The sequence below is a fragment of the Gouania willdenowi genome, chromosome 10 (genome assembly GCF_900634775.1).
Source record: "Gouania willdenowi chromosome 10, fGouWil2.1, whole genome shotgun sequence".
Lineage (NCBI taxonomy): Eukaryota > Metazoa > Chordata > Actinopteri > Blenniiformes > Gobiesocidae > Gouania > Gouania willdenowi.
Genome location: NC_041053.1, coordinates 34,735,377 through 34,749,060, shown reverse-complemented (window position 1 = coordinate 34,749,060; position 13,684 = coordinate 34,735,377). Strand labels below are relative to the sequence as shown.

The 13,684-nt window shown below is 36.5% G+C and overlaps 1 protein-coding gene across 3 annotated transcripts in view; it reads left to right on the top strand.

The window, feature by feature from the left end:
• Positions 1 to 13,684, top strand: part of lingo2 (leucine rich repeat and Ig domain containing 2) — a 316,615-nt gene that overhangs the window by 45,482 nt on the left and 257,449 nt on the right. For 2 of the 3 annotated variants that reach the window (XM_028459815.1, XM_028459816.1), the window contains exon 2: positions 12,010 to 12,079. The gene's annotated coding sequence lies outside the window, so the exon portion shown is untranslated. The remainder of the gene's footprint in view (positions 1 to 12,009; positions 12,080 to 13,684) is intronic. The other variant, XM_028459817.1, reaches the window with a different exon arrangement.

The following is a 13,684-nucleotide window of genomic DNA, read 5'->3' as shown; positions in this document are numbered from 1 at the left end:
CTTTGAACACCTCATGCTCTCCCACATCAAGGACATCACCGACCCCCACCTGGACCCCCTGCAGTTTGCCTATAGATCCAACAGGTCTGTAGACGATGCTGTAAACCTGGCTCTCCACTTCATCCTCCAGCATCTGGACTCCCCAGGCTCCTACGCCAGGATCCTGTTTATGGACTTCAGCTCTGCTTTCAACACTATAATCCCAGCTCTCCTTCAGGACAAGCTTTCCCAGCCTAACGTGCCAGACTCCACCTGCAAGTGGATCACAGACTTCCTGTCAGACAAGAAGCAGCACGTGAAGCTGGGAAAAACCATCTCTGCTACCCGGACCATCAGCACTGGATCTCCTCAGGGCTGTGTTCTTTCTCCTCTGCTCTTCTCCCTGTACATCACCAGTCGGTCAAACTCCTGAAGTTTGCAGACGACACGACCATCATCGGTCTCATCTCTGATGGAGACGAGTCTGACTACAGGTGGGAGACAGACCGGCTGGTGTCCTGGTGCAGCCAGAACAACCTGGAGCTCAACGCTTTAAAGACAGTGGAGATGATAGCAGACTTCAGGAAGAACCCAGCCCCCCTCACCCCCCTCACCCTGGGAGACTCTACAGTGAGCTCTGTGGAGTACTTCTGCTTCCTGGGGACCATCATCACTCAGGACCTCAAGTGGGAGCTGAACATCAGCTCCCTTATCAAAAAAGCTCAGCAGAGGATGTACTTCCTGCGGCAGCTGAAGAAGTTCAGTCTGCCAACAAAGATGATGGTGAACTTTCTATCCTTTATTTATCCCTCATCCTTTATATTTATTATTATTATTTTTGTTGCTGGGTTGTTCTTTGTTTTTTTATTTTTATTTTCTTTGTTGTTTGTTTTGTGCACCAACTACCAAGACCAATTCCTTGTACTGTCCTTAAAACTGTACATGGCCATTAAAAACATTTCTGATTCTGATTCTGATACTTTGTGTGTGGTCAGAGGTTGATCAAAATGAATGAAGAGAGTTGAGAGAATACAAAGATACTTTTTGAAATATCATTAATATATTCAGCTGTTTAACTATTGTAATGGTGGTTTTATAAAAAAATAGTTTAGTTTACAATACCAGTTCTGGCTCTAATGGGACTACAGGTGTAGCAATTTTAGCAACAGTTTAATTACATAGGGTACATTCTTAAACAGATTAAAGTGTATTTGCTTTTGAATGATTTCCATATTCATATAAAACAATAAAATATATTTTAAAATGTATTTTTCCAATTTGTGTATCACAGGACATGGTATAAATGACGCCCGCATCACCCGGGCAATTTCTCTGTTTAAGAGTCATCAGCAGCTTCTCCTACACTTGGAGGAAGAGAACAGAGCTGGCTGCAGCACAGATGCAGCTAAATCTGCCTGGTCACCAACTCATCACAGAAGCAGCCACACACTGGGGATCAAGGTTACAAATGATTGATACGGTTCTGGTGCAGGAAAAAGCAATTTCTAAAGTCCTGTCTGCTGACAAGAAAACCGGAATTCTGGTCTCCACCGGGCCGGACATAGAGGTTCTAGAGGCAGTTCAGACTGAGGAGTACGTGACCCTCTCATACGTCAGACCTGTGCTACACCTGTTTAACTGTGCAAATCCATCAAGACCTGCAATGTGGATTACCTCAATGCAAAATATGCAGATCCATCCACCAGTGACCTGTTAAACATCGCCTTATTTGTAGATCCACGGTTCAGGGCCAAATACTTCCCGAATGAGAAATTGGATGCAAGGCAGACTTATTTGTATAGCATTTCATACACAAGGCAACTCAATGTACTTTACATGATCAAAAAGTACAACAGACAACTGCTCAGAGACCAGGGAAGTTGTCTGTCTGAATTGCATGACCCAGCTGTGCGTGAGCCTGCAGATCAAGGAGAAGCAGCAGTTGCATTGCCACCCGCTGCTAAGAACAAGAAAGCACTATCTAGCTTCTTCAAGCTCAGCCCATCCAACAGCAGCATACTCACACAGACGGAGGCAATAGAATAAGAACTTTCTAGCTACCTACAGTTAGTTTGTGTAGAAAGTGAGGTGGACCCTCTGAAATGATGGAAGAGGCATGAAGTTGCCTTTCCAGCATTGAGCCGCCTGGCAAATAAATACATCTGTGTACCAGCAACCAGTTCCCTTTCTGAAAGGGTTTTCAGTTGTAGTGGCAAAACTGTAACCTGCAACATGGCATCACTAAAGCCAGTGTCTGTTGTCTTTTCCTGACACAGAATCTTTAATATGTATAGTATTAGGCCTGACGTAATGTCATTTTGTGCTGTTTACATTTCTGTTTTCTGTTACTTGAAATTTGCACCAAAAGAGTTACAGATGAACATGTGCTGTTTTTGTTTCTCTTCTGTTTACATGTTACTTAGTTACACAAAATACAAAGATGTTTGTACAAGGCTGCACACAAGTTAAGAAATAAATAAGTACCTGTGTGGAAAATGTATTTTTGAGAGCAAGAAGTTATTTTTGTTCTGTGTCTGCTCTGTTTTCATTTACGTTATTTGCAGAGCTGTGTATATATATATATATATATATATATATATATATATATATATATATATATATAGTAACAAATGTGTTCAATATGCATTTAGCACATAAAAAAATTATCAGGATCATTTTAGACTTCAATAATTGTACCCATCAAATTAGAAAAAGTCATGAAATATGAAGCAAAGTAAACTATCTTTTTTTTTTTTTTTTTTTTTTTTTAATGATAAACATTGAATGGGGTCAAATCGACCCTAGAGATAATGAGGGTTAGAAGAGCTGGGCAGTAAGTTTCCTCACAAAACTTTACCTAAAGCCTCACATATCTGGCTTTTCTTCTGTCCCTGGTCGATTGCAGTATTGTTCCTTTGGTAAGTGATGCACACTCATGCTGCATCACAGGTACCCAAAAGAAAGAAAGTGATTCATCATATACTTGTGCACCGACCGATGAGGGGCTATGCAGCTCCCACACAGAACAACCTGAGTTGCGTAACTTGAGTTGACTCTTTTTTGAAACAAGGACCACAATGGTCAGTCTGGTCTACATGTATAAATCAGTGAGTCGTGGTTAGCGGTGACCTGTTTGCTGAGTCACTGTTGTTGGTCTCCTTCAGGAGCTGCAGTCATCAATGCCTTTAGCCCAGGGGGTTGTGAGACACTGGCAGGGGGTTGCCGGAATGCTTCAAGAAACTAATATTTTTGTAACTCTTTGAGGCCAGTTTTGCTTATTTTTTTTTTTTTTTTAATCCTGTTTCTGAAATTACACCAAATTTGGCATGTGTTAACCTATTTTAGTCACTTTTTTTTGCCACGCGTGCTCCTTTTAATGCAAAATGTCACATATTTTGACCCATTTTCACTTTTAACCTCTTTTCACCATATTTCATCCTTATTTTTGCATGTTTAACAACAATCATGATTTGCCATGCCCATTATTTGCCCGTTTGAACTAATGTTTCTACTTTTTTTTTTCCTGCTATTTTTAAGCCAATATTAATCACTTTGTCAGTTTTTTGGCAAATCTAATTTGCAACTTTTAACCAAATTTCTGTGTTTTTTAAAATCCCTTTTTACCACCTTTTACTCCAATTTTGCTCACTTTTAACCCATTCTATTTCTGATTAAAGCAAGGGTTTACATCTTTAAGATGACTATATACTATGGCACAATTAATAATAGACTTCCTGGATAACAGTGGCTATTATTCTGATGAATAAATGAATGTCGTTATCACAGATTCATTGAACAATGGACCATCATTTTGCTGACTTTATGGATGAACCCCAAAAATCTCTCCCCTTATTTCCCCGTTCATGTTTGTGTTCACCTTCATGTACAGTGGGGGTCCCCGCACCTTCATTTTGGTTGTCGCAGGCAGAAAAGGTTGAGAACCACTGCTTTAGCCATTATAAAATTAGCTTAATTATTTATGCTTGTGGTTATTTTCTTCTTCTAACACAACAACCTAAATTCATCCCACGCACAAACAAATGTCCCAATAAATTATTGCTCCTGACTTGTTTTGCCAATGGTCATAATGTTGTGCCCATTTTTGATGTAGTCAATATAATTTTTCTTTCCTTAAAGAAAATCTCTCAGTACTGTTATTTTCAGCTTAGACATTTTAAAACATTTGAGTTGTGTAGTTCAAAGGCTTTGTACTTTGCACTGCATAATGATTTGTGAAATTTAAAAGCTTTTTAAAAAGTAATACATTGTACATGAAAGTCGCTGCAACAGTAACCACAAGATTGCTCCAGTATTTTATTAAACTTTCACCATTAGCCTGTCGTCCTATTTAAGCAAGTTGAACTATTGCATTTTATTGCAACATGCTTTGGAATTTTTGAGGGCGTCACATCCTGTGTTCTTACAAAGTTGCTTGTCAGTATCGTCAAACCTCAATTCAGTTAAGTTTGAAATGAAAGGAAAGTGTTTTAGAATTGTTCCCTCGCTTGGTTTATGATTATTTATAAAAGTAGTAATAAAGCAAAACAATTGTATTTTGTATGTTTTTTTTCTTTTTTTTCCAGAAAGTCTGAATCACTCAAAATGGCTAATCACCTTTATTTGTCTGTAGGTTAGGCTGGTTTCATTTTTATAAATTCCCACTTGTCACCTATGAAATAATTTATGGAAAGCCTTTTAAATGTGAACGTATTGTCAGTGATATAACCATAGTTAACCTATATTAATGGTCCTATCAGGAGTACATGTACTCAATTTTGGGTTTTACTATTTTACAAATAAACTTCACCAGTGATGCAAAAAAAGTGTCACTAGTAAACCCCTAAGTTGGGGAAAGTAAACTCAGGCTGGCCATTGGGACTTTATTACGTTAATTGCTATTAATGAATCGCAGAAAAATAACACACTAGAAAAAAAAAAAGATGCATTTAATCACTTTTTTCTCCACTCCAAACATGACAGAACCTTTCTCATTGCATGAGGTCCCTGTATACCCATAATAGTGTTGCACAGCCAACAACACAACAAACAGGAGAACCTGTCCAAGGAGAACGTGTCAGTCTATTACTTTACATTAATAATAATATTAATGTAACCTTTATTAATCACCGTAGTGCTAGTGTCCCAGATGGGTAGCAGTGGGCTGCCAATGGCATAGGCCGGGGAGCAGATGGATTGGGGTTAAGGGACTTTCTCAACATCCCTCAGTGTTGATCCGGGTGAGATTCGAACCGGTGACCCTTTGATTACAAGCCTGATTTTTTTTTAACCACTAGGTGTAAAGCAAAATCATATAATAGTGTGTTACTAGTAATAGTAAAGCTCTGAGTTTTTACTCATAACATATTTTAGGTCTGTTAATAACACAAAATTGTCTACTAGTAAATTATTTTTGCTGTACTAAGAAGGTACTATTGCCCACTGGTGCACCAAAAACCAATTAATTTAATTTAATTAATTAATTTACTAGCAAACAAAGTACGAGTACACAAAAAATATTAAAATAATATTAATATTACTAGCAGACTACAGTACTACAGCCAAAAGATTTACTAGTAGTACTAGTCGACCTAATATGAATGAAGTAGGAGGGATTAGAACCAAATTCAGTACCCTGATTGGTTGGAATATTTTTAAAAGCTAATGACCAGCCTTTGCTTTTTCCTGCCCTCTTATTAGCATTATAATGCTCACTTCCTTTTTGCTTTACTACTACTACTCACAATTCTTGCTTCACTAGAAGTATCAGTGACATTTTTTTCACATCACTATTAAATTGCACTTGTAAACCAAACTTGAGTACATGCACTCCAATTGTTAGCTCTCGTCGAGCTTCCATGGTGAATGAAAAGTGTACTTTATGTTCACGAGTGTATTGAAAATGTACTTAAATAAATTGTACTTTTTGTAAATATACTAGCATCACAATTTCACAGAAACAGTTTCAACATACTTTACAACAACTGTACTCTATTACACAAAAAATGTAGTTCAAATGAGTTTTGTGAGTAATTCTTAGTGTACTTTTTTGAAATTAATTTTTTAACATATTTTTTGACATACTCATTTTATCATACACTGATTCAGAAGTGCACATTTTAATACCAATACTCTGATATTAGGTCTGAACGTATTTTAAGTTATCTTACACCTTACTTATTAATAAAAATAATATTTGGAAAGTGTCCAATATTAATACTGTGAACATACACTTCAACCCATTTAGTAATTTACTAATTTAGCATGAATTAGTACATTTAAAGTCATACACTAAAGCATGCTAAATACACTTCCAGTTGAGCTTTTGTATAATTTAATTACAGTTAAAATATGAGTTGTTCCAAAGTAGCATGCTTTAAGATAACTAATTATAGACATAATTGAAGTATTTTGACAATTCCTGTGGCTTCAAGTACACAAAAATCTGCAAAATTTTAATACACTGAACACCTTTATTTTTCACCAGGGTAACTATGGTTGATATCACTGATGTTAAATGTATGCTGGTCAGTGGAGAAAGGTTGACTTTATCACTGCGGGGGCCACAAAAATGTGATTGTAGCTGATCCGAGGGCCACTTTGTCAACATTTGTCAGCATTAGAATAATGATTGATCAGAGCATTAATTTGTCTCTGTCTGTGGTTTTGTAAGTCATTTTCTGTTTGTTATTTTGTTTGTGTTCTTGTTGTAATTTATTGTATTTTTCTGCATTTATATTGTCAATTTGTGCATTTTCGGAGTCACTTTCTGTATTTTTTGTTGTTTCTGTGTTTTCCTGTCATTTTGTACCATTTTGACAGTTTGTGTGTCTTTGGGCTTATTCAGTAATGTGTTGTTTTCATAGTCATTTTATTTGTGGTTGTTGTGTCTGTCTTTGTTGTCACATTGTGTATTTTAGGAATCTTTGTTTTGTTTTTGTGTGTTTTGGGAGTTCTTTTGTGGGCTTTATATTCCTTTTAACTTCTTGAAATACATTTTTTGTGGATTTGTTTTGGGGGCTGCATAAAATTAGACAGGAGTGGCCCCCGGGCTGCCAGTTGCCTATGTTTGGCCTGTAGAACAATAGCTTTGTTAGTAACAAATTTATAGAACAATACATTGAGAATTCCACCCTATACTTGAATAGTTTGTTTTCTACCTCGAGGTGCATGCAGCAGTGTTGCATAATGTGGATTCTTTACATCTTCATAATAAAACTTAAGTTGTTCACTTTGAAATCCCAAACTACGTCTTCATGCCTTGTAACTGAGACTAACTGGGTCTTTGATGTGTTTTGCCTGTGAGGCTCCCGCCTTGTAATGAATGTGTCCTGGATTGTTTCAGCACCAAATACTAGTTATGATGGAACAAAGTAGAACCTCTCACCGAGGCTTTCTGGCTTCTGCTGTTGTCAAAGCTGTTGCTACTTTTTGTCTCCTCAGAGAGCTGCAGGCTCTCTCTCAAAGAGCCAAACAGCTTTTAGGCACATCAATTATTCAGCACCTATTGCCCTTAGGGAACTCGTGAGAAATTATGACGATGAATACAATCAGAGGGCAGAGGATGTATGGTGTAACTCTAATGCTTTTTCTCCACTTCTAATTGATTTTCCTTGTCTTTCTGTCATTCATTCATCTCTCAAACCCCACTTATCTGATCAGGGAATTTGGAGGGTTGAGTCCATTCCAGTTGGCACATCCAAATAGTGATGCAGCAAAATTCCGGCCACCAAAACACTTTTCTCATCAAAAAATAAATAAATAAATAAAAGCCGACCAAAAAAGAAAACGGTTGTTGGAAACAGACCAACTTTAGAGCCCTATAAAATCCAATTTATGTTTTCCAAATTCCATGTTTTCCACATTTTTTTAAGAAAATATATATATGAAATATTTCAGAAAATATTAGTTTTTAACTCCTGTGAGAGAACAAATTCAATACAAAACCTGAAAAGAAAACTATAATTAAACAAAAATTCATGTCAAAAAAAAAATATATATATATAAATATAAAATTAAAAAAATAAATAAATTAAAAAAAAAATTAAAATTAAAAGGTAACACTTACATGGGTTATTCTGACTGCTCTTTTTTTAATTATTTATGTCATATAAAGATGTATGAGCATGCATTAATGTCACCTAATTTCCCCTCAGGGATCAATGGTTTACTGATTTATTGATGAAGTTTTCATCAACTTAATTAATTTTTTTCTTTTAACAAATTTTATTGTCAAATTACAAATTTACAAATCTGTAATACAACATTAAAGGAACAGAGAACATAGTTAGGGAAAACATCACTAAGAATGAAACAAATACAGGCATCGCAGTATCTTACGTTTCTTCATATAGAAGTAGAGTTCTTTCACCTTTTTTTTTTTTCAAAAACTTTAAACTATCAATATAACATCTAACATGAACATTTGGATGGATGTTTGAGAATTTCGATTTATGAATATGGAATTTTAACTTAATTTAAATTAACCTAATTTTTATGATCCTGATGACATAATACCAGACCGTATTGATTAAACAAGAACAAATGGACACAAGGTCAGAATATTTTACAGTATTAGAAACTATCAAGTTATTATTAACCTACAATGTTTAAGACTCTACAATCCCTGGCATCGGTGGTCTCTTCTACAACAACAGAACAACTTTATCCACAGATCTTCTGTAGCTCTGATGAGATGTTCTTCACTCTGACAAGCTGACGTAGGATGCTCATGTTTTCACGGAGTGACGCAGCAACGGATGAAGATTCACAGACACATTAAAGTTAAGCAGGAACTGGTCAGCTCCGTATTTAGTGTTGAGTTGTGTAGTTTTTTGGCAGTTAAGATGGTGTTTGGGGTGGTTTAGACGGTGTTTGAAGCGGCCAGGACGAGAAACGTTTTTTGCCTCATGGTGACGGCGGTTCATCCACATTTTGTCAATTTCCGCGTTCAACAGTGGATTCCGTAATTCCATCCGCGGTTCGGTTTACGTGGAAGTTATTGGGCCCTAAAACTTGACCGAAGACTCACGGAGCGACTGTATAGTGTGTTTTATGTTTCTGTCACTTAGACACTGTGGTTACGTGTAGCCCTGTGTCAACACGGACCGTTAGCACGGCAGCCTGACGCACGGCTGTTCATCGATAGCATCTGGTTTCTGTAAGCGCACGTTTCTCAGAGATCATCTGGATTTTATCACGACTGTACTTCGCGTTATAAAGATCATTACTTGGATGAGATCAAAATTAAACAAGAAATGATCCACGTCACAGTCAAAGCACACAGAGCACATGTGTGTTTCCAAGAACATGTTTGAATAATAAAGCTAAGAAGCAGTTTTTCAGATTTAGTATGATTCTCTTTCAGCAGCTCAGTCAGTTTTAGGCCTGTACATTATTTAATTTATTTTTTGATTTTATATTTTGTATTGTTGGAATGCTAAATAAATGTCATATTGTTAATTGGTTTATTCTTTGAAGTATTAATATTAATTCATACAAGTGAAATGTTTGAATTTTAGTGAATTTAGTATGCATTCAGAGCCATAAATACAATGGGACTAATAATTATCTAACTACTTTCTTTCAATGTTTTGGTTTTCGGCATTGATTTTCTCATTTTCTGTTTCGGCCAAGAATTTCCATTTCGGTTCATCTCTACATCCAAGTCGACTTTTCGCTGAGCTGACAGGAATGAACGATCACAATTTGATACACTTAATCCAATCTGTAGTCCTAACTTTATCTGGCATTCATATCAAAGTGTGTATCTAATGGCAATTCTGTGTGTGTGCGTGTTGGCCACTTCTTTCTACTGTTTTATTCCATAGTGTGAGTTCTGCTGACCTTGGCATACTCAAGATTTCATCCCCTGTGTGTCTCATATTTCTTCCCCTCCTTTTTCTCTAGCGTTCTCTTTCTCTTTCCAGGTCACAGCTATAGTGTGTGTGTGTGTGTGTGTGTGTGTGTAAGGGGGGACGAAACCCTCTTAAATAAATAAGCCAGTAGATCCTGGAAGAACAGCCAGCTTCTCTATCTCATTCACCTAAATCATATGGAACAAAGATGTGATTAAAGCAGACGAGGCAGCAGTAGGGCTTTTGGGGTGATAGGAATGCATCAGCTTTAAGAGAAGATAATCATTTGAACGTGTTCATAACTCTTCTCTGTATGCCTTCTAGAACATTCTCAAATCTGTTGCTGAATATCTTTTGGGAGAAAACAATGCTTGAGCGTTTTCTTTCAGAAAGTTGCTGCTCACACAAATATAAACGTAGAAATGATGAATGACTGTTGAATCATGTGTTTTCCTTTGTGTGAATGAGAAGTTGACACAAAAAAATCTGAGTTTATATTGTTAAAGTTTCTGATAAATGTTAAAGTTCTTTGGATGAGCAAAAAAAAAAAAAAATGTGAAGAAGGGTGCCAGCCTTTACCAATCTTACATTAGCCCAATTGTTGGTACATATGTTCAAAATATCAAAAAGGACAAGGAAAAATGTACTGTAGTGCCTTTGTTCAATTCACTTCATTATTCATTGCTAGGAGGTGTATAGCACCCAACAGGAGTAAATAATGAACATTGATTGAAGACATCAATAACATAACTCCAAATTCAGAATCAATAGGGTGAATTCCAGGCCACTTTTCCTAACTCGTCGTTAGCTGCCCACATACTGAAATTATTACTTCTGTAGTTTAGAGCAGGGATTCTCAACCTTGGGGTTGGGAGACAACAGATACCTTTAAGAAACTGAAAATATTTTCTTTATACTTCAAGCACATTTTTGCTCATTTTACCTTTTTTCTGCAACCACAAAACTTACCATAGTTAAACCTATTTTTATCGTTTTTTGCCATATTTTTGCTACATTACTTATTTATGCCACTTCATCAAATTTCAATGCTTTCTCTGGACATTCCACTTTCAAGACATTTTCAGCACCTATAAACCCTTTCCACCACTTTTGCCACCTAACGCCACCCTATTTCAAGCCTTTTTTTTTTAACCACATTCACAATTAGTCACGCCCATTATTTGCCAGTTTAAACTAATTGTTCATTTTTTTAAGCCAATATTGACACTTGGAACCTTTTTTGGACTAAATGGACTAAATGGACTTGATTTTATATAGCGCTTTATCACCACACTGAAGCAGTCTCAAAGCGCTTTACATATCAGCTCATTCACCCAATCACTCTCACATTCACACACCAGTGGGACAGGACTGCCATGCAAGGTGCTAGTCGACCACTGGGAGCAACTTAGGGTTCAGTGTCTTGCCCAAGGACACTTCGACACATAGTCAGGTACTGGGATCGAAACCCCAACCTCTCGATTAGAAGACGACCCATGAACACCTGAGCCACGATTGCCTTTTCTGTCCATTTTTGGCCACTTTAGTTTGCAACTTTTAACCAATTTTTGTGGTTTTTTAAATCCCATTTCACCACCTTTTCCACCATTTTTGGTCACTTTTAACACTTTTTATTTCTGATTAAAACAAGGACTTACATCATACATGGTTATCACAGTTTCAGACAACAATGGACCATCTTTTTGCTGACTTTATGGATGGACCCCACCTTTATGTTGTTCAGAGAGCAAAGCTATAGACCCAACCCCGCCCACTCCTGAAAGGCTTGATAGCTTGTCGCTACTGCTCTGATTACACAGTGTATTTGGCAGCATTGCACAAGGACAAACATTTACCTGTTGGTACCTGGAGGTCATGAATCCGAGGCTGTTGTTTTGTGGTTGGTTGGCCACAGCGCTTTGTTAAATTAAATATGTAACCAGGCCATCTCAACCAAGCATCAAGTAAAACACAAATGAACTGATGTATTGAATGTACATGAATAATTAAAATGTGGCCATTTAATGCATCGACAGGATAACACCTGCATAGCAATGACTTGACAAATGCTTGTTGACGTGTCGCTATTATGAAATGGCCTAAAACGTCCATATATTGTTCACTTTTACTGAAGCCTTTTCCTTTTTTGTTTTTTTTTTTTTGTTTTTCCTTGCAGCCTGAAACTGCGTAGGCACCTATCCACTGTGGAAGGCAGCAGACATGTACTTTGCCTCTGCTCCAGTAAGGTAAGTTCATCTTTTGTGTCTCTAGTTAGTATGAATAATTGTCCCCCCCCACCCCCACCCCCCTCTGGGCCAAATGCAGAGCTCCATGCTTGACTTGTTGTAAATTTTGGTAAGCATGAGCTGGCGATGAATATTCTTAGTGCTATGAATAGAAACGGGTCACGTAGTGCCAGACTCCACCTGCATTAAAAAAAAAAAAAAGCTGTTTTGATTGAAGGACTCTCTTTGACTTTGTGAAGTAGAGCAATACACGGAACACTTTTCTTAAAAAAAAAAAGAATGTTCCTTTTTCTTTAGAAGTCCATTGCAAAAATGAAGGAAACATTTGTCGGTGGTTGTATAATTTTACAAATATGAGAGTAGATCTAAGCATGTTTTCGTAGCAAAGAACATCGTTATTTATTTTTCCTGTTATTTAATAAAATAAAAATGGCATTCTGACATTTTATTGTCAAAATATGAATCAAATAACTGAAGATTTTCACATTTTTGTTTTATACAAATATAAATTAAAAAAACTGATATGTCATCTTAGGTCACATGTGTCAAACTCAAGGATCGGGGGCCAAATCCGGCCATTTAGACCATCCAATTCGGCCAGCAGGAGACAGTAACAATGACAGAGAAAACATTTATTTATTTATTGTGAAAATTACCAAATAATCTCGTTCAAATTCACCAATTCAATTAAACTTAACAATATTTTTAAGGGCTCGCAGTAATCTTTATTTGCAAATTGTGGAAAGAACTCTCAATTTTTCCACAAATGTTGCAATTTCTCACTAACCATTCCACAAATTTCCTCTATATTATACAAAAATTGATTACAAAATTAAGAATTTTTTTTTTACTTTTTGAAGATCCGGCAGGGATTGATATTAAAAAACAATTGTTGTTTTTTACCTAAAATCTGCAGCCCACTTGAAAACGAACTTGTTCATATTTGGCCCCTGAAATAACATTTCAAGTTTGACGCTCCTGTCTTACGTCAACCACAGCAACACCATGTCTGCTGTGTGTTTAAGTGGAAAATAATTATCCAAAATATGTGGCTGCTCTATTGTCATTGTGTTCAACAAGAATAACATCATCATAGGCCTATGCAAACATTTTATGCCCTTTCAAAATGCCCTAAAGCAGTGTTTCCCAAACTGTTCACAGTCCCGTACCCCTTCAGCTATTTAACCTGAAGCTGCCTACTCCTACACACTTAAAACACATAATAATGTTATGAATGATATTTAATAATTATAATCTGTAAACACACAAGAAAACATCTTTGTATTATCACTCTATTTATTGAATTAATTAGCCTACTGGCATTTTCAGTGAGGAAATATCTTATAATCTACCAAACATTCCACCAAACGTTTATTGATTGAACACTGACCAGTAATGCAACATTAAATCAATTCAATTCAACTTTATTCATAGAGCGCAAATTACAATAGTAGTTGTAATCTTGATGCGCTATCAAAATATGAAATTCTTAGGAAAAAACAATAACAAATCCACATGAACATGCTTCAGCTACAGTGGAGAGACAAAAAAACTCTAACTGCTGTATTTCCATTACCCTTGCAACTGCACAAAATCTAAATAGCG